The 26,156-nt window shown below is 38.3% G+C and overlaps 1 long non-coding RNA gene across 1 annotated transcript in view; it reads right to left on the bottom strand.

The window, feature by feature from the left end:
• Positions 1-201: 201 nt before the first annotated feature.
• LOC138741932 (uncharacterized) overlaps positions 202-26,156 on the bottom strand; it is a 50,367-nt gene continuing 24,412 nt past the window's right edge. Inside the window, exon 3 of the long non-coding RNA XR_011343899.1 lies at positions 202-314. This is a non-coding gene — a long non-coding RNA (uncharacterized lncRNA). The remainder of the gene's footprint in view (positions 315-26,156) is intronic.

The following is a 26,156-nucleotide window of genomic DNA, read 5'->3' as shown; positions in this document are numbered from 1 at the left end:
TTAATTTAATTGAATTAGCATTTGAAACACATACTATTTTATATTCATGTATCTCCACCGTTGGATGGAGCAAGACGGCTACATGCTGAATGCAACACCATGTAACTAAGGTACGGACCAAATATAATAAACAGGCAATGAAATGCTTTTCATGTGTGTATATATGCACAGCTTTCATTAATTCTGTTTTTCTTTCCACAGTTTGCTGCCGCATCTGTTGAGCATTTTCAGGATTTGATGGTTTATTTTCATTTCCTTTTTTTCATCGTATTTCAGAGCAATTTATTACTGAATTCAAACTTGAATTAGATCCACTAGAAAAGAAAGTGAGGACACAGGCGGTTAGAGAATTGTTAAACAAATGTTGCAAAAGTATTGGGAGGATTTAATCCCTATTCCAATATTTACTGTGACTTGAAATTCAGTCCAAATAAATAACAAGTATGTCCAATTTCATCTTGTGAGGAATGAAGGGAGCAGTTTGTGGAGGGGTTACTGGGGAGGCATCTACAGTATATCTCATTAGATTTCACTGCTGAGGATTACTGACTTATTACAGGATTTTACACTGTAATATTCACCAGTTTACAGCATGGTATGAATATTATAATCATATTTCAAGATGCCTCATTAAACACGTCTTTTGGGATAAAATGTGCCTTTGCTCCATACATATTAAATTAGAAAGAAGTTTAAAAATTCAGGATTTTGTCATATGGGCTGGGTATGAATCCAACATGAGTTAATAGTCTTGAACCTTTGCAACTGACATATTATGTACATTCTCAATGACAAAAAGGTGTAATTAAAACTGTTATTGTAATAATAAAAAATGAATACAATCATAATCCATTATTAAATAAATACATATTTGAACAAGTACTCTTCCCTTTATAAATATACATTACTGTACTGAGTGCACAGTACGAGATAACACATCAGATTCTGCCTTGGAACAGATACAAATGAGCTACATTTAACCCTCAGTAGTTGGTGTGTTAATTGTAAATACAATTTCTGTTTAGTAACAGGGGTATTAAACAAATAAGAACATTCAAATTATTTTTAATTAACATATGATAAATTTTAAAAGCTGGTAAAGTAATATAATTTCTCTCTAAAATCTGAAAAATATCGCGAGCTAGCAGATAATTTTGAAGACACAAGAGAATGCAGTTACTGATAATTACAGATATATATTCAGTTCTCTACATATAGGTAACTCTAAGCCTAGGTGCGATTTTTCTAGTTAACCATATCCCGAGCCATTGCTCTTCTGTAGCTAGAATGCAATGAGTGTCAGCAGAATTGAAGTCCCTTGCCAGTGTGTTGTGCTTTGTAATGTTGTCTCATTCATGCCTGAATAGTTATATTAATTCCTTCAGATGGCCATTGCCAACCCAATGGTGTGGTTGCAACTTTACTGCCATTTTGCAAATTTCGGAGAAATGTAGTGTTTGCTTCTCCTGGACAAAGAAACTGAGATGTTTCAGCCTATTGAGGAAGGGGATCAAATTTGTGAAAGTGAGTAAATTAAGAAGCTTTCATAGTTTCAAATCTTATTTGTGCCAATAATGGAAAAAAAATCCATCTTAATCCCAAATTTCTTCTTCATTGAAACAAAAACTGAACTTTAATGGATGTCAAGATTAAGTAAGTCGTAAGTCAGTTGTACCAGCCTGAGAGAGTGGGCAACAGTAATTTGTCTATTAGTGGTCTTGGGTCAGTTACTTCATAATGAAGAAATTATATCTTTAATAACAACTTGCCCTTCTAATGCACCAACAAGCTTCATAAAAATGTAAACACGATAAAAATAATGTTGATCTGAGACTTACACTTTTAAAACAACCTTTATACCACTTTTAGTTTTATTAAAAGTACTTTTGTAGTATATCTATAGGACTACAGGCCCAAGATATCATAGGTAAACCCTCCCCCACCAGCAATCATCAAAGTCCCCCACACCACCCAACAAATGCTCTATTCTCTCTGCTGCCATCAGGAAAAAGGTATTGGTGCTGCAAGACTCGCACCACCAGGTTCAGGAACAGCTGTTACCCCTCCCCCTCCACCATCAGACTCCTCAACAACAAACTCAATCATTTAAGGACTCTTAATTTTGCATTTTATTGTATGTTTTTTTCCTCTCTGTATTGCACAGTCAGTTGTTTATTTATTTACGTGTACAGTTTTTTTTTGCGTTACCACTAAATGTTAATTCTGCGTGGCCCACAGGAAAAAGAATCTCTGGATTGTATGTGATGTCATTTATGTATTCTGACAATAAATCTGAAATCAAAATCTGAAAGTCCACTTTATCTAAATACCTTCCAAAATCCCCCAGAGCTTTCAGCTCCTTCCCACCGCCAATCAGGCACCTGTCTCCTACATCAGTCATCAGCCACCTGTCTTCCCCATAACTTTCACACCACATATTCCTGACCACTCAATGTCTAATCGCGCTAACCCTCACCTGAGCAATTCACCCCCACCCATCCCATTATTTCTCTCTCTATTTTACCTTCTCTTCTCCTCTTCCAAAGTGCACTCTGATTTTCTTATCACACCTGCTGAGATTTTCCTCTGTCATATACTCAATCACCTGGTTTGACAAACTGATTGCCTTTTATCCCATCCAACCCACAAAAATAGCAGCTTGAGTAAAATGAGAAAGTCTGCAGCTACTGTGATTGTAATAAATACACAAAATTGCTGGAGAAACTCTGCAGGTGCCGTAACGTCCATAGGAGGCAAAAAAGTATAACCAACGTTTGGGGCCTAAACTCATAGGCATCTGCTGTATTTCTCCAGCATCTTTGTGTATTTACTGCAATCATAGCTCCCCCTGCCCCTACAGACATTTAACGGTCCTTCTGATCTTCTCCCTTGAATCATCCCCTACCAACCACTCAATTCTATTTCTCCACCATCCTGAAGCTTTTACACCTCTGCTTGATAATCTTCCCTGGTACCCTCCGACTTCTAAATGTTTTTCCTGCTCTCCCCCACTTCCCTTCCCCTATTCCCTCTTCTGCCGTGGCAGGATGTTTTAAAGATAGGTGTGAATGCATTAACCACGTGTGAATATGTCAACTCAAAAGTGTACAGTTCTTTGGATGCCATGTACTTTAGAATATTGATCTATTGCTCATCTTTGGCTTGGCTTCGCGGACGAAAATTTATGGAGGGGGTAAAAGTCCACGTCAGCTGCAGGCTCGTTTGTGGCTGACAAGTCCGATGCGGGACAGGCAGACACGGTTGCAGTGGCTGCAGGGGAAAATTGCTCATACCAACGAAGAAATTCACATGCACCCTCCTCACATAATGTTAAGATGATTTATAAAAAGGCATCTTACATAGAATTATTATTGATCAGTGATTATTCAATGTGATATATTTAATTCAAATTTCATTTTGGTCAGTTAGAAAATAATCGCAAAATAAACTCACAAGTTTTTTTGTGTAAGCAATGTAAACCAAATTTTTCACTGATCTAACAAAAACAAGATACAGCAGAAGTGCCATCCAATGAAATGATATTCTTCTTTCTTTGGCTTGGCTTCGCGGACGAAGATTTATGGAGGGGTAATGTCCACATCTGCTGCAGGCTCGTTGGTGACTGACAAGTCCGACGTGGGACAGGCGGGCACTGTTGCAAGGGAAAATTGGTGGGTTGGGGTTGGGTGTTGGGTTTTTCCTCCTTTGTCTTTTGTCAGTGAGGTGGGCTCTGCGGTCTTCTTCAAAGGAGGTTGCTGCCCGCCGAACTGTGAGGCGCCAAGATGCACAGTTGGAGGCGAGATCAGCCCACTGACGGTGGTCAATGTGGCAGGCACCAAGAGATATTGCTAACATATCAAAGGCATCAATGTGCATAACAAAAGCCTAATGTAAGAGAAGGTCACTCTATAAAGTCAAATAGAGGCCACCAAGCATTAATATCCTATAATTTCCACTGTGAGTCTTTTGAAAGGAAAACTTCCCTGTCTACAATGTTTTTTAGACAATGTTACTGCTGAGAAAGCATCTAATTCAGTAATATCAGAAATGATAAGGGACAGATCGGTCCATAGGCCTTTACATATTATAAAGTCTGTCGGCCATCATTAGAAATATATTCTTCATAAAGATTTAATATTCCTGTGCTTCCTTTTGATATTTCTAACCAGATTAGATTTTTTCTTTCTTTTTCAAACACAAGACATATTTTTTAAAAAAATGATAAGTATTTATCTTCTGATAATGGGTATGTGATAGTACAGATTCTACCACCAATGTGTATATGTACATATGTACAGATGGTAGTGTAGGATGATTGTGATTGGCTGAAGGTGTAGCCACACCTACTGGCAGGTCTTAAAGGATTGCTCCGAGCCAGACCAGGTCATTCTGGACTGGTCGACCTACTTGTGATATGCTCCAGTCTTTTAGTTAATAAAAGCCTTGGTTTGGATCAACAAGTCTTTGGTTCTTTCGACGCGCATTACAGGGTACTTGTGCAATAAAATATTTTATTTTGTTCTTTTTCTAAATTATTTCATTCAAGCACTTCCCTCCAATTAGTTGCTCCCTCACTTTTGCATATTTTCACAGATATTGAATGTTCTCCAAAGCATTACTCCCAATTGGTGACTTGCAAATCTTCAAGACAAGCATCAACTGCGAACATCTCTTTTGCCTCATCTAATTTAGAAAAGTTCCTGATTAAGGAGGAATTTACTGAAGATGTGTGTTTAAAATCATTGCCTTGTTGATTTTTGTAGTATCCTACTAGAGGAGCCCTCATAGAAACTCTAATGCATTAACTGTCTGAAGATCAACTCCAGCAGTCGCACTCATTTTCCCAAACAACTTTTTAATGTGTATATAAGAAAAGTAAAAATTGGCTTCATCAAAGGAAGGGATAGTGATGAAAGCAGACATGACAGAAACATTTCAGAGGATTCCAGATAGAAACATAAATATATGGATCATGTACAGGCAAAACAGATCTACTGTCATTTAATTTGGTGTCAAAGGATGTGTTTCTGAGTTTGCATTGTTCTATGTTCTTATGCAACAGTTAGCTAGAAACAGATGAAGACTCTTCCTACAGTTGACACACAAGGTATATTCCCTTTTCTTCCACACTCAGTTAATCAATGATCAAAGTGAAGACCAAGGGGAAAGATGATTGTTCATCTTCTTGCTTTGTGAAACTGAGTGTCATAAAGTTCCTTAGACAAATATTTCATGCAAGATGTAGAAAAATGCACCAACATTGCTCTTTAACCTGGAACTGCAAGACAAAAGGCAGCACCGTTGCCATAGTGGTTAGTGCAATGCCTTTACAGCACCAGGGTTCAAATCCTGCACTATCTGTAAGGCGTTTGTACGTAAGCCCATGTCTGCATGGGTTTTCCATGAGGATTCTGGTTTTCTCCCATCATTCAAAACATACCGGGAGTGTAGATTAATTGGGTGGCATGGACTCATGGGCCGAAATGGCCTGTTGCCGTACTATATGTCCAAAACAAAAGATTTCACTTCCATTTCTCCCACAGTCTTTTTTGGTTGAAATAATGAGTTCAGTTACAAGCGTTTTACTTTTGTGAAACCATCCATGTGAATAAACACATATAAACACACCTAAAAAACATAGCAGCAGCCACGCTTATTACAAAAATGGACTACCAGTGCTAGACTTCGCACTTCCAGACTTGGACTGCAAAGTCACCTTTGTGTCCACAGATGAACTGAACAGCTTGAAATCGAAGGATGACCAATAAAGAAACACAGCATGAAAAGATATCATTCCTCATGGAAGCAGCTCTGAGAGGTGAAGCAAATGTTTCAATCCAAATGTGTCACTCAGTACAATGTATGTACCATGTTTCTACTCTTGACAAATGTCTCCATTTATATATTCATAAAGAGTGCAAAGGTAAACTAATCAAAGCAACAACTAATGAGTTTGAAAAATAACTTTATGTTTTAGAATGTGGGATCTATTTATTTGAAAATGTCATACAGTCTGAGGTATCAAGTACTAATAATTGATACCCAATCTTGTAGGTATTTTTGAAAGACTTTTTTTGGAACAAGTTACAGGTTTCTGCAAAATCTGGACTTATTTTTATTAGGAAATATTGAAGGAACAAGGGTTAAAATGAAACTATCAATATATCCATTGAAATTTGATGAAGTAGTGTTAGTGGTGCTGAGGAAATGTATTGCAGTAACTTGGAAATCTGTCATATTTTTAGGCGTGCCAAGATACCATGCAGAAATTCAAAGATGTATCTCTTTGAAAAAAGTTACATATAGTATGAGAAATAATACTCTGTTCTTTGCAAATTTGGCACCCATATACCCAAATTTTAGGCTTAAATTTGTAATAATGTCCTTTCTGTCCCTCTAGATCAGGGTTTCCCAACCAGGGGTGCTCACACCCCTTGGGGGTGTGAGACAGCATTCTAGGGGGTGCAAGATAACATTTCAGTTTTTTTTGTTATATTAAGGGTACTGTCCTATATATTCAAGATAAAAATATCGATTTTTTTAAAAAAGTCCAAATTAAAGATGGGGATGTCGTCTTTTTCCTCTATATAATGAGATTCTCTATGAATTTTAGCACATTTCGACACGCTGTTTCCTTTTAAATGGCATCGCTCTATAACTTTTTTTTAATCGGGACATTTAAAATGGGGGCCAAACTTGTTGTTTCATGTTTTGTAGCGAATTACATTCAATTTTTATTTCTTATATTTTTATTTGTGTTATGTAAATTATTAATGAACCCTTCATTATGTCAAAGAAAAGAAAATGGGATGATGATGATGTGCAGTTTGGTTTCACTTGCACCGGAACAACTGAGGATCTGCAAAAACCCCAGTGCATGCTTTGTGACCTTGTCTTTTCAAATGCAAATTTGAAGCCATCTAAGCTGCAACAACCGGCACGTTGGAGCAGATGTTGCAGGCCATGATGTTGAATCATTGAAAACTAAAAGGGCCGCTTTGATTCTCGAGCAACCCTTCCAAAATTAGGTTTTATATCTGCTGACAAACCACTGCTGATGGCTTCATACCACGTGGCGTATAAAGTAGCCAAATCCAAGAAGCCCCATTGAATTGCAGAAGAGGTGATAAAACCGTGTGCATTAGAAATGGCAACAATTGTTCTGGGAAAAGAAGGCTCAAACAAGCTTAAATTAGTGCCGTTATCAAATAATGTTATTCAGAGCCGAATTGGTGATTTGAGTTTGGTCATTTTGGACCAAATTATCGCAGATATCAGGGCTAGTCCCTTAAAAATCTCTCTCCGGTTGGATGAAACAACTGATGTTGCAAATTGCAGTCAACTCATCGCATTAGTGAGGTATGTCCATGATGGTGTCATAATGGAAGATTTCCTGTTCTGTGAAGATCTGAAAACAACCACAAAAGGTAAAGATGTCTTCTTTGCGAAATATGACTTAGATATCCAAATTATTGGTTCTGTGTGTACCGACGGTGCCCCTACTATGCTAGGAAATAAATCAGGATTTTTTTGCACTGATGAAACAAGAGACTCCGCACTTGCAAGGTACCCACTGTTTTCTTCATTGACATGCTTTGGCATCAAAAACATTGCGTCCAAAGTTGAAAAAGCTCCTTGACACTTCTGTGAAGACCATCAACTGGATTAGGGATCGTGCTCTGAACCACTGCCTCTTCAAGTCGCTTCGTGAAGATTTTGGAAGTGAGCATTCAGTTTTGGTTTTCCACACGGAAGTCCACTGGAGAGCTTTAACGCGCTTCTTCAAACTGTGGGAAGAAGTCAAAGCTTTTCTGAAGGAACGTGACTATGATCTGTCCGGAGAAATGGAATCACAAGAATTCAACCAAATGCTAGCCTATTTGAGTGATATTTTCACTCGTATGAATGACCTGAGTGTATCTATTCAAGGGAAAAACATAAACATATTGAAATGCTACAAAAAGTTAAATGCTTTCAAAGAAAAGTTACATCTTTGGTGTCAACGAGTTAAAAGAGGGAATCTTTCAAATTTTCCATCACTCGAAGAAATGGTTGATGACGATGAGTCCCTAATTCCAAGTGTGTGTGGATCATTTGGAAATACTATCAAAGTCATTTGATGGGTATTTTGGAGGAGGAGAACTGGAAACTTCTGAAGAGTGGATTATAAATCCATAATCCTTCAATTTGGATAATATCTCAGATGATGAAGAGCTGAAGGAAGATTTTATTGAACTGCGCACAAATCATGTTCTTGAAATGCAGTTTGAAAGCAAACTTTTGGAACAATATTGGTGTTTGGCAATGGACATGTTTCCAAGACTTTGTGAAAAAGCACTAACTGTGCTCATCCCACTCGCGACGACATACTTATGCGAGTCTGGATTTAGTGCCCTTTTGTCAATCAAGACAAAATCTAGAAATCGCTTGGGTGCACAGGCAGACACTCGGATTGGTATCAGGAACAAAGTGGCACGTTTTGAAAAACTGTTAAGCAATAAACAGGAACAAAAGAGTCATTAAATTTAAATTGGCTTATAAACATTTGAATATTAGTTCTTTAATTTTTAAAAAGAAATTTCATGCATGGATGAAAATTTAATTTTTTTTGTTGGGTTTCTGCAACTTTTAATTTGTTGTAATATTTTTTCTTTTCCATATGTTTCATTTTTGTTTATATATTATTAAAAATTGATTATACAAATTTGTTTTGGTCACCTTCACCTTTATTCATAAATAAATTACTACTTTAAGGGGTGCGAGGATATATTAAAAATTTTTAGGAGTGGGGGGCATAAAAAAGGTTGGGAACCACTGCTCTGGACCTACAAGATTCTCCTCTGCATTGTAATGAAGATTTTTATTTATGCATGTTAGACAACATCTCTCTGTGCAATCCTGAAAACTTTTCTTTCTTTTTCTCTTTTTCTACATTCATACAGCTATATTATATCTTTTATATTGAATCTGATTATTTTGAGGGAGGGCTTAAGGGGGGGAGGGGTTTTGGGAAGGGGTGTATTTTTTACAATTTGTATAATTGCATTAACTTAGATTACTGTATGTATGGAGAAATTTTTAAAATAAAATATTCAAGAAAATTGCATGTGCTTTGAATATAACTGTTAATCTATTTGCCCAGATGGATTCATATTTTTGTTGTTAATCCTGAATCTTAATTTATGACCCTAAATTTTTTATGCTCAATATTCTTAGCATCGAATATTGAATAACCCTGGGCCATCTTTGGTTGAAGATGTATGTCTGGTTCACCTGTATATAAATTCACAATATGAGACCAGAAAGGATATATATAATTATCAAACTGCAAGTAAATCACAGGCAGTGGTTAGGCAAGAATGCAGATGTATTTGCAGGCACATGGGAGCATTTCATCACAAATATTGATAGTCTTTTATCAAAATCTTTGACCTTTCCTTTGTCCTGAAAGAATAAATAAGAAACATGCTAAGAAAGCAGTGGATTAAAGAGAAAACAATCAGCATTCCATAATGATGGAGTATTAAAGCAGCCTCCACCGATTTGAATAGGATTCTTATTATTGTGTGCACACATGTAATTAAAGATTCCTCCAATGGTATCAATGATGGGCTCAGAGGGACCACAGCACACATTATCAAATGGCAGAACACGGTGATGCTGTAAACATACATTAGCCATTGCAGTTCTCATTAATTCTTCCACAACAACTCATTAGTGTCCTTCGAGTTGACAGGTAAACATGACTAATGGGATGCATCCATCAATAACGTCTTTGTACAGAGAGGCACCAAGGATGGGATTTTTATGCAGAAACTAATTATGAGGTTAAATCTCCTGCTTCTGTTGCTTTAAAACCTCTTACTTTTAAAAATTGAGGAATTTCCGGTCCTTAAATGTCCGGCATTTATACTATGTATTTGGAAGGGGTTAGGATGGGTGGGGGGGGGGGGGGGAGAAGAAGAATGTACCTGGAAATTGTATGATTACTGACACACAAAACAAGAACAAACTAATTGATCATATCCTTACCTCGTCGTTCCCGCACGGTGCTGCTACAAAATCCAATTATTGAATCTTTTGGTGTGATTACAAAGAATTTTGTTTAAATAAATCCTGTTCTTGATTTAGACTTCATGTCAATATTGTTTTTCTATTTCCTTCCCAGTGAATTTTCAACTCTGTGGTATTAATCCAGTGAACGCAATGTAGCTTTGGTGTTGAAACAGAAACAATAGCTATACTGAAATTGACTGGAGATTGGTGAGATAATTGTTGCAAAACAAAATGTGTATAGTATAATGTACACTTTATAAAATTACTGATAACATCTTGTGCCAAAGCTGCAGAGAGATCTAGAACACCTGAGTTAGAGAGGCTTGGAGATTTATATGTTATATGTTAAAAATGTACCAGCACTGATAGTGCAATTGGAATAACTGGGGTGGAAATATCTTTCTCCCCTTTAGCCAATGTTATTTTCTTATGCCCATTATTTTGTGCAGCCAGTCAGTAGCGATGTTGACTGTGCTGCATGAAAAACTCCACATGCCACTTACATTTATAGGATGTCTTCTTTGTGGTAGAACATCCCACGTTGCTTTATTCAAGAATGCGCAAACAAATTTAACACAAAATAACATGAAGGAAGTGAGAGTGGATGTGAAGCAAATTTGAAGAAGCTTTTGAGAGGAAGAGAAAGATCTTAAGAGGAAGAGAGCAGGGTAAGGAGAAGATTCAGGTGTGTAGCAGAGGTTGCCAAAAACAAACTCCAATGGTACAGCATTCAGCATCAGAAAAAACAATAGGTCAGAAGTGAAATAACACAGACGATGTGCTATTTGGGACCTTCCAATATGCTCTGTTATATATGACAATGTATTCAATTAAATCATTAATATTGATGAATAAATCAAAATAAATGAAAGTCCTAAATTTGAATGGATCAGTGATACCTGCTTTTCAAAGAAGTGCCTCCTGCCTCTTGGCATCGAAATAGTATAGTGGCGAGAAGAATGATCGGCTGGGTAGAGATAGAACATTTATGACAAAATGAATGAGCACTTCAACCTCAACCAGAGATTCAGATTCAGATTTGGATTTATTGTCAGGCATCACCTGCAATACTGAGATTCTTCTCTTGTGGACGAGGCAGAACTACCCCTTCATGGTAATGCAAAAAAAAAGACTCAAAATATGTATGTAAGCACATAAAGAAATGTAAACAAACTGTGCAATACACAGAGAAAAAAAATCGATAAAGTGCAAAAGTAAGAGTCCTTAAATATATCCCTGATTGAGTTTGTTGTTGAGGAGTCTGATGGCGGCTGTTCCTGAACCTGGTGGTGCAAGTTTTGTGGCACCGATACTTCTTTTCTGATCATAGCAACAAGAGCAGGGCGTGTGCTGGGTGATAGAAATCCTTGATAATTGCTTCTGCTCTCTGACGGCAGTGTTCCTTTTAAATGTGGGGAGGATTTTGCCTGTGATGTCCAGGGCTATGTTCATTACATTTTGCAGGGCTTTCCACTCAGGGGTACTGGTGTCCCCATACTTGACTGTGATGCAGCCGGTCAGCACACCTTCCACCACATATCTGGAAATTTGCCAGGGCTTCCGATGTCATACCCAACCTCCTCAAACTCCTGAGGAAGTAGAGGCGCTGGCGTGCTTTCTTCACGATGCCGTTAGTGGGTTGTGTGAGAGAGGTTGTGGCTGGTGTATCAACATAGGGAGATTTTGCTGAAATTGTGTGAGAGTTAAGAAAGATACAGGCAAGCGGATGAAATGGGGTGATGAGTGACAAATGAAACTTAAAGTACACAAAGCATAATGTTTTCTTTCAAAGGTAAGAATGAAGAGAGGTGGTATAAAAGGGAGGGTACAATTCAAAAACAGTGGAATTAATAGGCATGTGTGCAGAACTCATTATAAATGACAGAACAGATTGAAAAAAAAATCACAAGATGGTGGCTTTTATAAATAGATGCACAGAACACAAGATCAAAAAAGTCATGTTCAACCTTTATAAACAGGAGCCAGTAATGGAGAGGACAGTGAAGACTTGTGCCAAGGCTGCAGAGAGATCTAGAACACCTGAGTTAGAGAGGCTTGGAGGCTTAGATGTTATATGTTTTTAAAAAAATACCGGCACTGATAGTGCATTTCAAACGTAGACAACTAAAGTAAAAGTTTAAGGGATCTCCAAAATATCTTTCTTAAAATAAGTGGTAACTTTGGATGAGGTCAAACCTTGTATGCCTCCCATGCAACAATGACCAAACCCAGACCAGAACTCTTCCCAGAATATCAAGTGCGACATTATAAGTTAGATCCTACAAAGTTGAAATTTAACGCAGATAGTTCAATTCATTTAAAAACATTGTGATAAAACAAGATAAAAATCACCGTTTAATGCATTTAGACCTGTTCACTTAATACTACTATGCATTAACACTACAGCTCTTAAAAGAAATGAAGCTTTGACATAGTTGTCTGTGTTCTCCTCCAATGGCTTTTCATCATCATTCATCTAGGTTGGATTATACCCCATCTAGTTTCATTACGTCATATCCAGAGAATTACAAGATATGGTACCTCATCTCAAGCAAACTTCTCACTAGAATGGAACTAATTTACAGGAAAACTAAAAACTATCCCACATATATTGCCTTCCCAGAATGAATTGAAGTTCATCCTAATTTCAGCCATCCCTCTACAGAACAAATTCCTTGTGCACACATTTGGTGTTCAAGCTCCCAATGATTGCTGGCTCGTTAACTCAGACACATGGAATACCACCCCTTGCATTCATCGAAGGTTCTCTACAAACTTGCCTCCGTGTTACAATTCTGCCCTTTGACAAATAAGGTCCATAATGAAACCTTGAAGAGTGTGGCCTACTTCCCATATTTCATGGGTCACCTTGCCACAAAGTTACCATCTCCTTCCATATGACAGCTCAACTTTCGAATGTCTGAGGAAAAATATACCTGAAGTGAAAGTCCTTAAACTTGAATCACAGCTTATGGTCTACCAATAATGACCCTTAAGAAAAAGAAAAAAATAGCATTGCAGTTAGTGCAATGCTGTTAGAGCACCAGTGACCTGAGTTCAAATCCGGCACTGTCTGTAAGGAGTTTGGACCTTCTCCCTGTGTCTGCATGAGTTTCTTCCAGGTGCTCCCGTTTCTTCACATCTTTCAAAACGTACCAGGTTTGTAGGTCATATGGGTGTAAATGGGCAGCATGGACTTGTGGGTTGAAAGGGCCTGTTTACCATGGTGTATGTCTAAATTTTATATATTTTTTAAAATGCTGGAAACACCCAGCATGTCAGGCAGTTTCTGCGGAAAGAGCCTACTTCCTGGATATTTCTAAGACGTGTGCTGCCGACAAATGTTCTCAAACCATTTGTGGGCCTTCTTCTCCAGGTCAACATCCCAACATTCTCAATCACCCTCAGTAATCAGTTAGGCAGACTATGTTATTTGTATGTCCAACAACAGACTCCCATTATCAAGCATTCTTTCACTACCATTAAACACACTCAACTCTGTCATTTGAAAATCATTATAGCTGATTCTCTAATTTAGTTGATTGAGGAAATTTCCATTCATCTTTTGTTGGATATCTTAATCTTAATCAATGGATCCTAAACAAACCCAAACTCAGTGTAAACATCTGTCAGTGGTTCTGGGAATCTTTGGTCTGGGACTGCTCAAAATGGACAAGGGAGCATCTGAAATATAATTCATTGGGTACAAACAGAAGTCTACTGAAAACAATGAAATGACTGTCCTGCCATTCCAATTATGCACCTTTCTCCCTGTCGACCTCCATGATTACACCTATGTCCATTATTGGCTTTGTCAGCCGCCATAGAATCTAGAGGACAGAAGGAGATGCATGTCTAAGGAACTGCCTCAGGGGAAGTATAAGAAGAAAAGCTTGGGGAAGACATCTCCACACAAGGCATATGAAGAAATAGCAATCTGCAAAAAAGTTAATAGTCCAAAAGATGCAGACTGAAATTGGGAGGCTGAAACAATATTTAGTAATATCATAAGTGATTATTATATGTATTAATTCCCAAGATCGTGTTCTATGGCGAGCTCTCCACTGGCCACCGTGACAGAGGTGCACCAAAGAAAAGGTACAAGGACTGCCTAAAGAAATCTCTTGGTGCCTGCCACATTGACCACCGCCAGTGGGCAGATCTCGCCTCAAACCGTGCATCTTGGCGCCTCACAGTTCGGCGGGCAGCAACCTCCTTTGAAGAAGACCGCAGAGCCCACCTCACTGACAAAAGGCAAAGGAGGAAAAACCCAACACCCAACCCCAACCCACCAATTTTCCCCTGCAGCCGCTGCAACCGTGTCTGCCTGTCCCGCATCGGACTTGTCAGCCACAAACGAGCCTGCAGCTGACGTGGACTTTTACCCCCTCCATAAATCTTCGTCCGCGAAGCCAAGCCAAAGAAAAGAAGAATTGATGTTTATTTATTACACAATGGATAACTCACTGAGCCTCCCAGTCCAATTACACCCATGAACCATAGCAAATTGTAATACTTCATTGCAATGTGCTTTTCTTGTCACCATCTTAAATTAAATGTAGAATCAAACACAGATGACATGAAATGATACCTGTTAAAGGCTTGACCATCTCCATTTACCACAATAAACTATCTTCAGGGGCAGAGAGAAACTTGTTATAACATCTGTTTCAGCTTTAGCTATAAAACTAAATGGACTGTAACACAGACATTTCAAAATTCCTGTGTTTTCTTTCTCTTATTCCGGTTCAATGATTCAGAAATCTTGATTGTCTGCTAGATGGTGAAACTGTGTGGAAAAATTAGTCTGGGGACCAATGACTGATAATATGCATAGAAAACCTTGCTCATTGTGGATATTGATGGATGTGAATGGCAAGCCACTAGTGCCACAATCAGAGAGTCACTTTCATCTTGTTGCTGGTACATAGTATCAATATGGTGGGTCAAGATCATTTTATTGATACCATTCCCAATGGAAGTGAAAGCCAAGCAATTTCTACAGTGGGTAGATGTTGTGCAACTACTTGTATATATTGGCAATAGTCAAATAAATATTGTTCCCATAAGGAATATTTTCTCCAATCTATAAATCCATTGCCTATCTAGCAATGAAACTGAGCAACTAAGAATTTCTATGACAAATTTTCAAATTAACAAAATTCAAACAGGTCGTGAAGATGTAAGGAATATATGAAAAATAAATCAGTTCCCTGAACTTTGAAGATCAGATTACTGGATCAGAAACCGCAACTGCCCAAGGGCAAGGCTGCCATGTGAACAGCCTTCTTTAACTGTTGGTTAAGAACAAAATGGTTACTTTGTGCTGCAGGAATTTTTCTGTCCAATGAACAAAATTAAATGATTTTGTTTTTGATATTATAGGATATTTTTGAAAGAAGGCAGCACTGATTCCTTCAGTATTTCTTATTGTTGTGGGGAAACAAAAAATAATTTAAAAAATGTATATAAATGTCATACTGTGGGTAAAATTCATATGTAAGTATCTATGGTCTAGTTACTGAAGAAACTGTCACCGCTTCTTCAAAATGCGTATTTCCACTTCTCGAGTGTTTAATGACTCAAGGTCACCTGAACATGTAAATAAAAGAACAGATTATATATCTCAAAGACTTTTTGCCTTTATATTTCTAATAATAGGGCAGTCACACCACTTAACAAAGTAAACAACTCTGCCGGCTTCCCAAAAATCACATTATAATGAGGAAAATATACAAGTTATAATAACCTGAGCTCCATCAGTCCAAAGGTTATGTCTTTAATATATTCACTGACCCATATACACAAGGACCCAGAGGAAAATCTGGGCCTTTTCTACTGCTTTTCGATATGCAGCAGTAAAATGGGTGAATACTTAGTAATGGGGGGATGGGGTGAAGGAGAGGTCAATGAAGCCAAAATGTGATTTGAAAACAAATCCTGCAATCTGACAAGTAACAAACTAAGAGAAACTAGAAAAATTAAGTGTTATCTGAAAAAGAAAACTATTACAAGGACTGGAATCACAAAGTTCAAAATGTAATGGGGAAAAGATAATTTTTTTAAAGTTCAATTCAAGGTATTTAAATATATCTCTGAATTACAATACAGTAATAGAAACTGGGTTCAGATAACGTCATAAATAATAAAATAATTTTCTGGCAAGAAATATCTTCTAAGTCCCAATATTATTATATTTTAGTGCTTCTATCCAGTCCAGGAAGGACTGTAGTTCCTCTGTTGAGTTCATTCATCTCAAGGTGCTGGGATGGAGTTACTGCAATTAATGAGCTAAGGCCAGTGAAGAGAAAAAATAAACCATGATTTTTGCCCCCACATGTTACCTAAGGATCAGCTGCTAGAAATTACAACTGTGGATGTTGACTAGACATGACACTCAGCCAATGGTATCTTGCACAGTCAAAGGCTGTCAATCACATGAAGATTAACCATCTCTAATGGCTGAAAGATTGATTGCTAAAGGATATTCATTATTGATGAACAGAAAGAATCAGCAATGACATGAAGGTAAATTTTCTTCAGCCACAAATGGTTGGAATAAAGAATGCAGTAAAACACAAAAGTTGGCAGATACCATGATGGAAGTGCTGGAGAAACTCAGCAAGTCAAACAATGTACTTAAAATAGCAAAGATAAGGATACATAACCAAATATTTTGAGCTTAGGCCCTTCATCAAGGAATGGACAAAATGTAGACAGGCACCCAAACAAAATGGTGAGCAGAAGCATTGAAAATTGAATTTGACACTTTCTGGTGTCAAAACATTTGAACCCTAATAATGATAGGGTAGAAATCACGACTAACTATACTGGTCTTTGTAAGATCTAGGGCACAATGCAGCGCCAATTGGCCTTTCTCTTTATTATATTATTCTCATTCTTTAGTACTGAAGGAATCAAGAAAGCAACAGAGGTGTGTAGAATTCAGAAAATGGCTGTGTGTGGTGCTTGGTGGGGGGGAGATACATCAAAGGTTTTCTAAACTCCTCGCAAACTAAGAGGGTCCCAAGTTCTAACCATGATTGTGTGGGGCCAGAGGCTGATATCATCTGCTGACAGAGAGGAGTAAACTGACTTTCTTTCCAGTTCCCATCTGACTGTAGTTTCACAAATAGACTTGCACAGTGCCAGACTTGAGAGCAAAGAACGGGCAGCTGCACTTAATCACAAGCAGCTTTTACTAAGTTGGCCTGATATTGTCATTCCCAAATTATTTATGTTCAGAATTTAGAAGACAATAGTTTTATTTCGGACGCATAGCTGATTTTTCACATTTTAAACCATACTGTCGTGCCATGCCATTGGCACCCTCTTGGTAAAAGAGGGGGACGTAGAGATCAAATTGGTCATTGGGATCTTATCAGATTCAACCTCTTTGTGCAACAGTCAAGTAATCCCAACAATTTTCGACATAAACAATAAAACTTTAATGATCATGTAGAACCTTAAGTAGAAAATAAAACCAAAAATATTCCAGTGTCAATCCATGAAAGGACCATTGCCAATTTGAGTAAATTGGTTGGATTCTCCTTTGATTCACAAATTTTTGCCTTGATGCTCAAAGTGCTTTTTAGTATAAAACTTTGTCATCGAGGCTTAAATCTACAAACTGCTGGAAGTGATATTTTTCAATTCAATTTTTTTCTTCCATCTGGGACAGACAAGAGTTCCCATTGTCTGCTTCAGTTGGAATAAAAGAACTCTTGGAATTTTAAGAAGAACACTGAAGAATATTTGATTTAAATAAGATTCCTTACCCAAGTAAGATGGTTGGTGACACAAGCAGGAAAAAAAAAACTATTGAAAGAACTTAGCAGATCAAGCACCGTCCTTGGAGACAAAAGGATGGTCAATGTTTTCGGTTGAGACTCTGAATTGGAACTAATAGTATAGAGGCAAGAGAGCCTGCATGTAGAAGTAATAGAGAAGGGGAGACAATTGTAGGTTGGCAATAAATGAATCCAAATTGGTGGAGAGGGAGGTGGGGTGGGGTGGGGGGGGGGGGAAAAGGGCAGTGTTAGGTTGATAAGTAGATGGAACCAGACAGGGGATAGGAAAGATTAACTAAAGGAGAAGAAACTCAGGCAGATGAGAAGATGGAGAAAGATAGAATGGGGGAGGGTGATGAGTTATGGTATTGAAGGCGGGAAGAAGGGTGGACTGGTGGGAGTGGGAAAGAAAAACAAAGGGAGTGAGTTGTCTAAAAGTGGCAAATTTAATGTTCATGCTATTGGACTGTAGACTGTCCAAGTGGAATGTGAGACATCTAGTTTGTGTTTGGTCTCACCGTGGCAGTGGAGAAGGCTGAGGACAGACAGGTCAGGGTGCGAATAAGAAAAGACGAGGGGGGGGGGGCTGAAATTAAATTGGAAACCATTGCAGATGGAGCCCAAGGGCTCTGAAAAATGGACAGCTGGTCTACCCTAGATCTCACCAGTGTAGAGGAACCAACACCATGAGCCACTGACTGCAACAAACCAGGTTGGAAAATTGTAGATTTCTGTGAAATGTTGAGCAGCTCTGCATCTCAAAATGAAGTGATTTTCAAACACCTTATGGTACCGCCAGTGGGCTGATCTCGCCTCAAACCGTGCATCTTGGCGCCGCACAGTTCGGCGGGCAGCAACCTCCTTTGAAGAAGACCGCAGAGCCCACCTCACTGACAAAAGGCAAAGGAGGAAAAACCCAACACCCAACCCCAACCCACCAATTTTCCCCTGCAACCGCTGCAACCGTGTCTGCCTGTCCCGCATCGGACTTGTCAGCCACAAACGAGCCTGCAACTGACATGGACATTTACCCCCTCCATAAATCTTCGTCCGCGAAGCCAAGCCAAAGATGGTGTATGTATTGATGCGTGTCATTCCTCCTTGCATTCCTGAATGTTCAACTGAAAAGCTTGGAATAAAGGCACACGAACAAATGGTAATTTTAGATTATATGTTGTAACATTGGCATCTGTTTGTACCCAGCAGGTGGTTTATTCTGTATTAGCTATTGTGAGCAGAAACACTTGATGTCAATGTCTCTTTAATTCTGCTTTCCAGCTGCACTGAGCAATTAGAAGTGCAATTTGATTTTATTAGTTGATTAGTAGTTACATTTAATTTTATTTTATTGTAGCAGCCTCATTTACCCACCTTCGTGCCGATAGCTCTGCATTGCAGTGAGCCTCATTCCTGTGGAGACCAGAAACACTTAAGAAGTGTTAAGCCAGTCAGTTGTGTGAACAATGTTCAGGAGGAATTAGCAGCATTTGATATGAATACAGATAGCTTTGAATCTGGATCTCTGCAGGTGCTTTCACAGCATAAATGAGTCCCTGGAGACTTCCACACCAGACAGTTCACACGACAAGGTGACAACTTCCAAGGATATAATAGTGCCAAAGATATAAGAAATCAAACTGAGTATCCCTTCCAAAGGTGACATTAAACATTTCAAGGTATTATTTTCCCAAGTACTTTGGTTGATATTTATCCCAAACCCAGTTTTGTTGAAATGGATTGCATGGTCATTTCCAAATTGGTATTGTTAAAAATGTTCTGTGTATAAATTAACAAGAGCATTTCCTACATTACAACAATGGTCACAGTAAAGTACTGGAGTGTTATTGTGTCATGAAATGCATGGCATTAATGTGCGGCTTAGAAACTTGTCTTAACTTCAAAAAGTCGTGAGCAATTGCCCTTCTGCTGTTCTGAAGAGCTAAAAACATGGAACAAGTTGACTCCAATTTCAAAAGAGTGCTATCATGCTCCCTGGTTTAGCCCAACTCTTTTGCAGAAACAATGAAATTATTAGTCAAACTTCTTGCAGCTTTGATCTCAACTGACAGCCTTGAAGTATCACACTGTAATACAAGCCGAATTCTTCCAACTAGAGGAGAATGTTGGCAAGAGAGCATGCTTCAATGACAGGAGGAGGACATTGGAAAAGTCTCTACTGGGGAGAGGCTAGGATTTTTAAATGTTTACAAGGCATCTAAATTATAGATTAATGAGAGGAATTAGAGCTAGCAAACAAAAGGACCTGTAAACACTGTCAAATTATGGTCAGATCTGTTGCACAGAATTGAATCAACAGGGTACAGCTCAACCTATCAAAGATATTTGCTATGTCTTATCCAACTGTTTACCCTCCCACTACTACTCCACCCCTATAGCATTCCTGTTACTTCAATGTCACATAATACAGATATTGGAAAAGAAAATGAGATTAGCAATGAATATTAAAAGATTCTATATGAAAATTAATAAAATGCATTTTTATGAACTTGCCAATGGTAATCTAAAACAAAGTGACTCCAGACATAAAACTTACTTTGCACTGCAAAAGCAAAATTTCTGTATATCACTTTACAAGTTATACTTTTTATAAAACAGTTTGATAAAATTTATATATTATATTTCCTATAAATACATTCCAATATTTTATCATTTGAAATGAATATAGGTGCCTAATTGATGATTGCTTATATATTATCAGCCAAATGAGTTGTACTGAGTTAACTAAGTGCATTACTTCCTTCTATGACTACAGCTTGACTTCTTCCATCTAGAGTTCCAATAAATTTCCTCCCTCTGGAGCAGCCATTTTCAACCCTTTTCTTTTGGCGATGATGGTCACCTGAGGAATCTACTCAAAGTTTATGGGCCCCCTTCCCTGTGAAGCAGTCAAATTTAGTCGTTTTCTTCCGTACTTCTCTCCAATTGACCACATTTTTAAAAAAATGATTAAAATATTTAGGATTTCAGTCCGCAGCCCCCTTCAATGTGTTGGGGCCGTATGGCACCCTTTGAGAATGGCTGCTCTAGAGTTCCAATGTTTATTCTTCCCACTCTTTATCTTAAATATCCACTGATGAGAGCATGTAATTGGCCCATGATTAGGTCCCAGTTGGCTCCCTAAGTTTCCTTCATTATTATCCTGAAGCATCAGCCTAGGGTGTCAACAGTCATCTTGCATGGTAAAGTTTATCTTTCTGTTAAGTAAATTACGCAGTCTTTCCCAGAAGTAGATAAACTGTACTTTTTTACATTGATGTTTTCTCTCTGTTTAACTATTGGTGAATCGGATGTATAATTCCACAGCAGTTCCTACTGAGAATTATTAAAACAAATGACAACATAAATGCCTTATTTATGCTTGAACAAGCATGCCGTAACTATTTCTGGCATTTTCAGTGGCTAGTCACGCCACATTCACTGTGGCCACATGCTGTTTCACGTGTTTCGACATGAAGTCCCTTGCTGAGAAGCAGGTGCAGCAAAGCTTCTGAAGGAGCAGAGCAGCTCAGACAGCAATTTCATGATGCCTGGGTTTAACTGCGCATGTACAGCCAATAGAGTTATCTGACTCATTCACTCCATAATAGCTGTGAAAGCTGACAAATTCCCCATCACTTTCACCTCAAAATCTGGAAATTGACAGGGCCTCAATCTCCACAAATCAGAGGATATAACATAATACAGACTAAAGTTACCATGTGCTGTGAATTCTGTCCCAAGGAAAAATACATCTTAATCAAAACACTGACAGTATTGATTGGTGCCAAAGCACAAATACTGTATGTTAACACTGATCAAAATTAATATTTAATGATCAGAATATTTTATAGCTTAAATTAAACATTTCAGTCAGCTATAAGCGGCTATCAATAATCCTCTAAATCACCTGGAAGCTTTTCCTTTCTTTCTATTCAGCTCTGCGGAAAGATGCATGATGTTCACATTAACAAAGAGCGTCTTGAAAGACATTAACAGGCAGAGAAAATGAAAAACAAGTGGTAGAGTGGCACAAGAGGTGGGACCGCCACCTCATCCCACCAGAGACTGGGTTTAATCCTGACCTTGGCTGCTGGAAGTGTGGAATTTGCACCTTCTCCCTAGTGGGTTTCCTCTGGGTGCTCTGGTTTCCTCCCACCTTCTAAAAATGTGTGTTTTGTCCACCCGTGTGTAGGTGAACAGTAAAATCTAGGGAAGCTCACAGGGGAGACCAAAAATAAGAGAGAGTTGATATCGCTGCTGGAAAATTCAAGGTCAATGTTATGCCCTTTCTTAAATTTGTGTGACTGAAGTCATGTTCAGCAGCAGGAAGGAAACTTTCCACTGTCAGCATTATGTAGCCATATAAGTTCCTGATTTAGTTCTTCTTACTGTTGATTTAATTCTGCTCGATTTTGGTTCTGTCTAAAGTTGTTTCAGGTTTCAAAATTCTCAGGAAACAGTGTGGGGGCTGCTGAGATCTTTTGCTAACTTAAGGCTTCAGCACAAACAAGTTACATCCATGCATGCATGGGTAGATTAGAAGGTCTTTGGGTACAGTGTGACTGAGAGAATAAGCAGAGAGCATGAGGACACAGAAAGCAGCTGCATGTGTGAGGTGGTGTGGAAAGTGCATGCTCACACTATCTGCTCAGAGTCTCCTATTGAACTGTAGCCAGGATCAGTGTCTGAGATTACTGCCATTCTACAATAATATCCCCGTTGGAATTTAACACATTGCAGGTGGAACAGGAGCCTCAGAGCTCAGTTTACTCAGCCAGCTTCATTTCTGGAATGTCAGTCACCACCCATTCCTGTCAAAATGTGCTTCTCCTTTTGGAAGAGCAGATTGGCTTTAATGAGTGGCAACTATTCAAGACCTGCCATAGCGTCTTCTGCTGAAGTGACCAAGGCACATGGTGGTCAGTGCGAGCTCGCTGCGGCAGTTAGCAGGGTACTTGAACTTGCTGAGCACTGCATTGGTGTGTGTTTTGATCTTTATCATGCCCCTCACATTTATTTTACAGATTTTAGATTGGATAATCTTTATGACATCATGAAAGAGAAAAAAATAATAGCCTTCCTCAAAAGTCAAGAGTGGATCATACGATAAACTTATATAAATGTATTTTTAAAATGAGGTACAATAAAAAAACAATAATTTGTGATTCAACTAGAACTATTTGTGGCTGTACAAAATTTGGGTGAAATTTCCATTCCATCAGCCTGGAAATGTAGCTGGAATCTGATTTATTTGTCGAGCACTAAATTTATCAGCCAGAAGACATTCTGGTCTTTATCTTTCGTGAAGCCTTCTGATAATGAAATATTGTTTCCCCATACTCTAAATAGCCCAGGAAATGTGAATGTACGATGCTTTAACTTACTAGAACTCTCCAATAAGTGATTAAGATGGAATTTTATTGTTAGCTGTTCAACACCCCGTATTCCATTCACAACATGGCTCTCCTCCACAAAGTTTTCCTTATCCTGCCTCTGCTGTGCCATAACATTTTCCCATACAATCCTATTATTACCTTGAACTCCACCTGCCTATCATGCTTACTCTTTATGAATTAGTTTAGGGTAAATTGTGGCAATCAATGCCTTTGTTCCTCATCATTCCCCGCGCACCCCCCCCCCAACAACTTTCTAAGAACGATAAACTATTTATTGTATTTTCAGTGTTATGGTCCTAAAATATCCCACATCCCCATTCATCACAAAGTGCCATAGAATACTTAATTATACTTTTTTTTATATCCCAGTTAGAAATATTGGAAAACACCTTGTAAGATGCAAAAGGCCTAGAGAATGTGAGACTTCAAGCAGAAGCTTTTGCTTTTGCTAAGTTTTATCTTAGTAGTATCTGGAACATCTTAACCCCAGAGAGAGAGAGAGAAGCTGAAAAAAAGGACACCAGTGACTTCAGGGCTCAACCGTGCCTGCCTGTCCCGCATCGGACTTGTCAGTCACCAACGAGCCTGTCCCGCATCGGACTTGTCAGTCACCAACGAGCCTGTCCCGCATCGGACTTGTCAGTCACCAACGAGCCTGTCCCGCATCGGACTTGTCAGTCACCAACGAGCCTGTCCCGCATCGGACTTGTCAGTCACCAACGAGCCTGTCCCGCATCGGACTTGTCAGTCACCAACGAGCCTGTCCCGCATCGGACTTGTCAGTCACCAACGAGCCTGTCCCGCATCGGACTTGTCAGTCACCAACGAGCCTGCAGCAGACGTGGACATACCCCTCCATAAATCTTCGTCCGCGAAGCCAAACCAAAGAAGAAATTTTTCACACTGTGAACCATATCAATCAAAATACATACAAACATTTCCCTCGTAAATATACACAGTGGTATTTTCTCCCCTACCTTCCCTCCCCCCTTCCCACCCCCCTCCAAACCCATTAAACGTTCAACATATACAAAACAATAAAACATTAAACAATGTCATCACACAATGAAAATAAACAAGAAAATTGTGTCATCTACTTTTACACACAGGATCAAGTCATTTTGTCTTCTTCTCATTCTATCATTTAAGGGGGTGGAGGTCCGCGGTAGGTCCTCTCTGTTGTGTTCCATGTACGGTTCCCAAACTTGTTCAAATAATGTGACTTTATTTTTTAAATTATATGCTATTTTTTTTACAATGGAATACATTTATTCATTTCCATGTTCCATTGCTGTACTCTCAGATTTGCAGTAAAACTTTTAAAATGCCTTCTGTTGAGTTGCAGCAGGAGCTGCAGTTACCTTGTTCTGCCACGATGTCAGAGAGAGCAGAGTTGAGCTTTACTGACCAACAGTGTATGCAATTGAATGCAATTATCCAAGCTGTTATAAAACCTTTGTTGACATCTCAAATGAATGAAATGGTTCATATGAATGCTGGTATAAGTTCAGAATTAAATATGGTTAAGACACGTGTAGATGCATCTTATGAAGAATTAACAAGTAACTTCTAACACAGAAAAAGTGTTGAAGGTGGAAAAATCAGTCATAGAATTAGGAGAACGTGAGAAGGAGCTAGAAAGAAAAATAGATTATTTGGAGAATCAAAGCAGAAGGAATAATGTGAAAATTGTTGGTTTGCCAGAAGGTATAGAAGGACAAGATCCTCTTCGTTTCTTTAAAGACTGTATTTCGCAAATATGAGGGCAAGAATTTTTCTCTGGGGGATTGACACTGGAAAGAGCCCATAGAGCTTTAAGAAGAACACCCTCAGCTGGTCAACCACCGAGACCGTAATAATTCGATGTTTGAGTTATTTGGATAGAGAAGCAATACTTCAACTTGCAGTACAAAATGCGAGACAACGACAAACCCCATTATTGATTCAGAATAGCAGAGTCTTTTTTTATCCTGATCTGAGTCAAGAAGTCATTCAACGTCAACGTTGATTCAATCCAGTTAAAGAAGTTTTGTGGCGTAAAGGTTATAAGTCTACTTTTCGTTACCCTGCAGTGTTGAAGGTGTTTTATGGAGACTTTCAATTTTGGTTTTGTGAAACTGATCGTGAAGCAATGATTTTTGCTGATTCATTGCCAGATATAAGAGGACAAAGACTTAGTCCACCATTATCTCCTAAAGAAAAATCTGGTTGCTCTGGAAATGGAAGAAATGGAAGAAATGGGAAAACGGGAATGGAAAGGGTTTACCTCCTTCTGAAATGGGATCTTCAAGATTGGAATCTTCTGGATGAAAAGAAGAATTTTCTTATTCTATTTTATCTTTTGTTATTATGATATTTTAAAGATACTGACTGTTTGGCTGGGGAGGGAGAGATTTGTACTAAGTTCTTTACTAGTCATCAGCCACTGGTGGGTGACCCACACCCAATTTTTGTTTAGGGGTTTACTACCTTTTAGTAGGTTTTTTTGGGTGGGGATTTTCTTTTTTTTTAATTTTTTTTAATTATTTTTTTAGTTTTTAATTTGTGATTTTTTTTATTGGAGGGCCTATATACGTTGATTTGAGTTCTTATATAAAGATATTATTGGTATTTAGTCATAATAGTAGATATGTCAAAGTTGAGGTTTGCTACTTTTAATGTTCGAGGATTAAATAGTACAATTAAACATAAGCAAGTCTTGGCGTATATTAAGAAAATGAAAATTGATATTGCCTTTTTACAAGAAACACATTTGAATGTGAAGGAAAGTGTGAAATTAAAAAGGGACTGGGTTGGGCATGTATATTCTTCTTCATTTAATTCTGGAGCTAAAGGTGTAGCAATTTTGATACATAAAAATTTATCTTTTGAATTACAATCAATGGAGGAAAAGACAGAATGTATTCTTAAATTG

Source organism: Narcine bancroftii, chromosome 8 (assembly GCF_036971445.1).
Source record: "Narcine bancroftii isolate sNarBan1 chromosome 8, sNarBan1.hap1, whole genome shotgun sequence".
Classification (NCBI taxonomy): domain Eukaryota; kingdom Metazoa; phylum Chordata; class Chondrichthyes; order Torpediniformes; family Narcinidae; genus Narcine; species Narcine bancroftii.
This window is presented reverse-complemented; position numbering and strand designations above follow the sequence as displayed.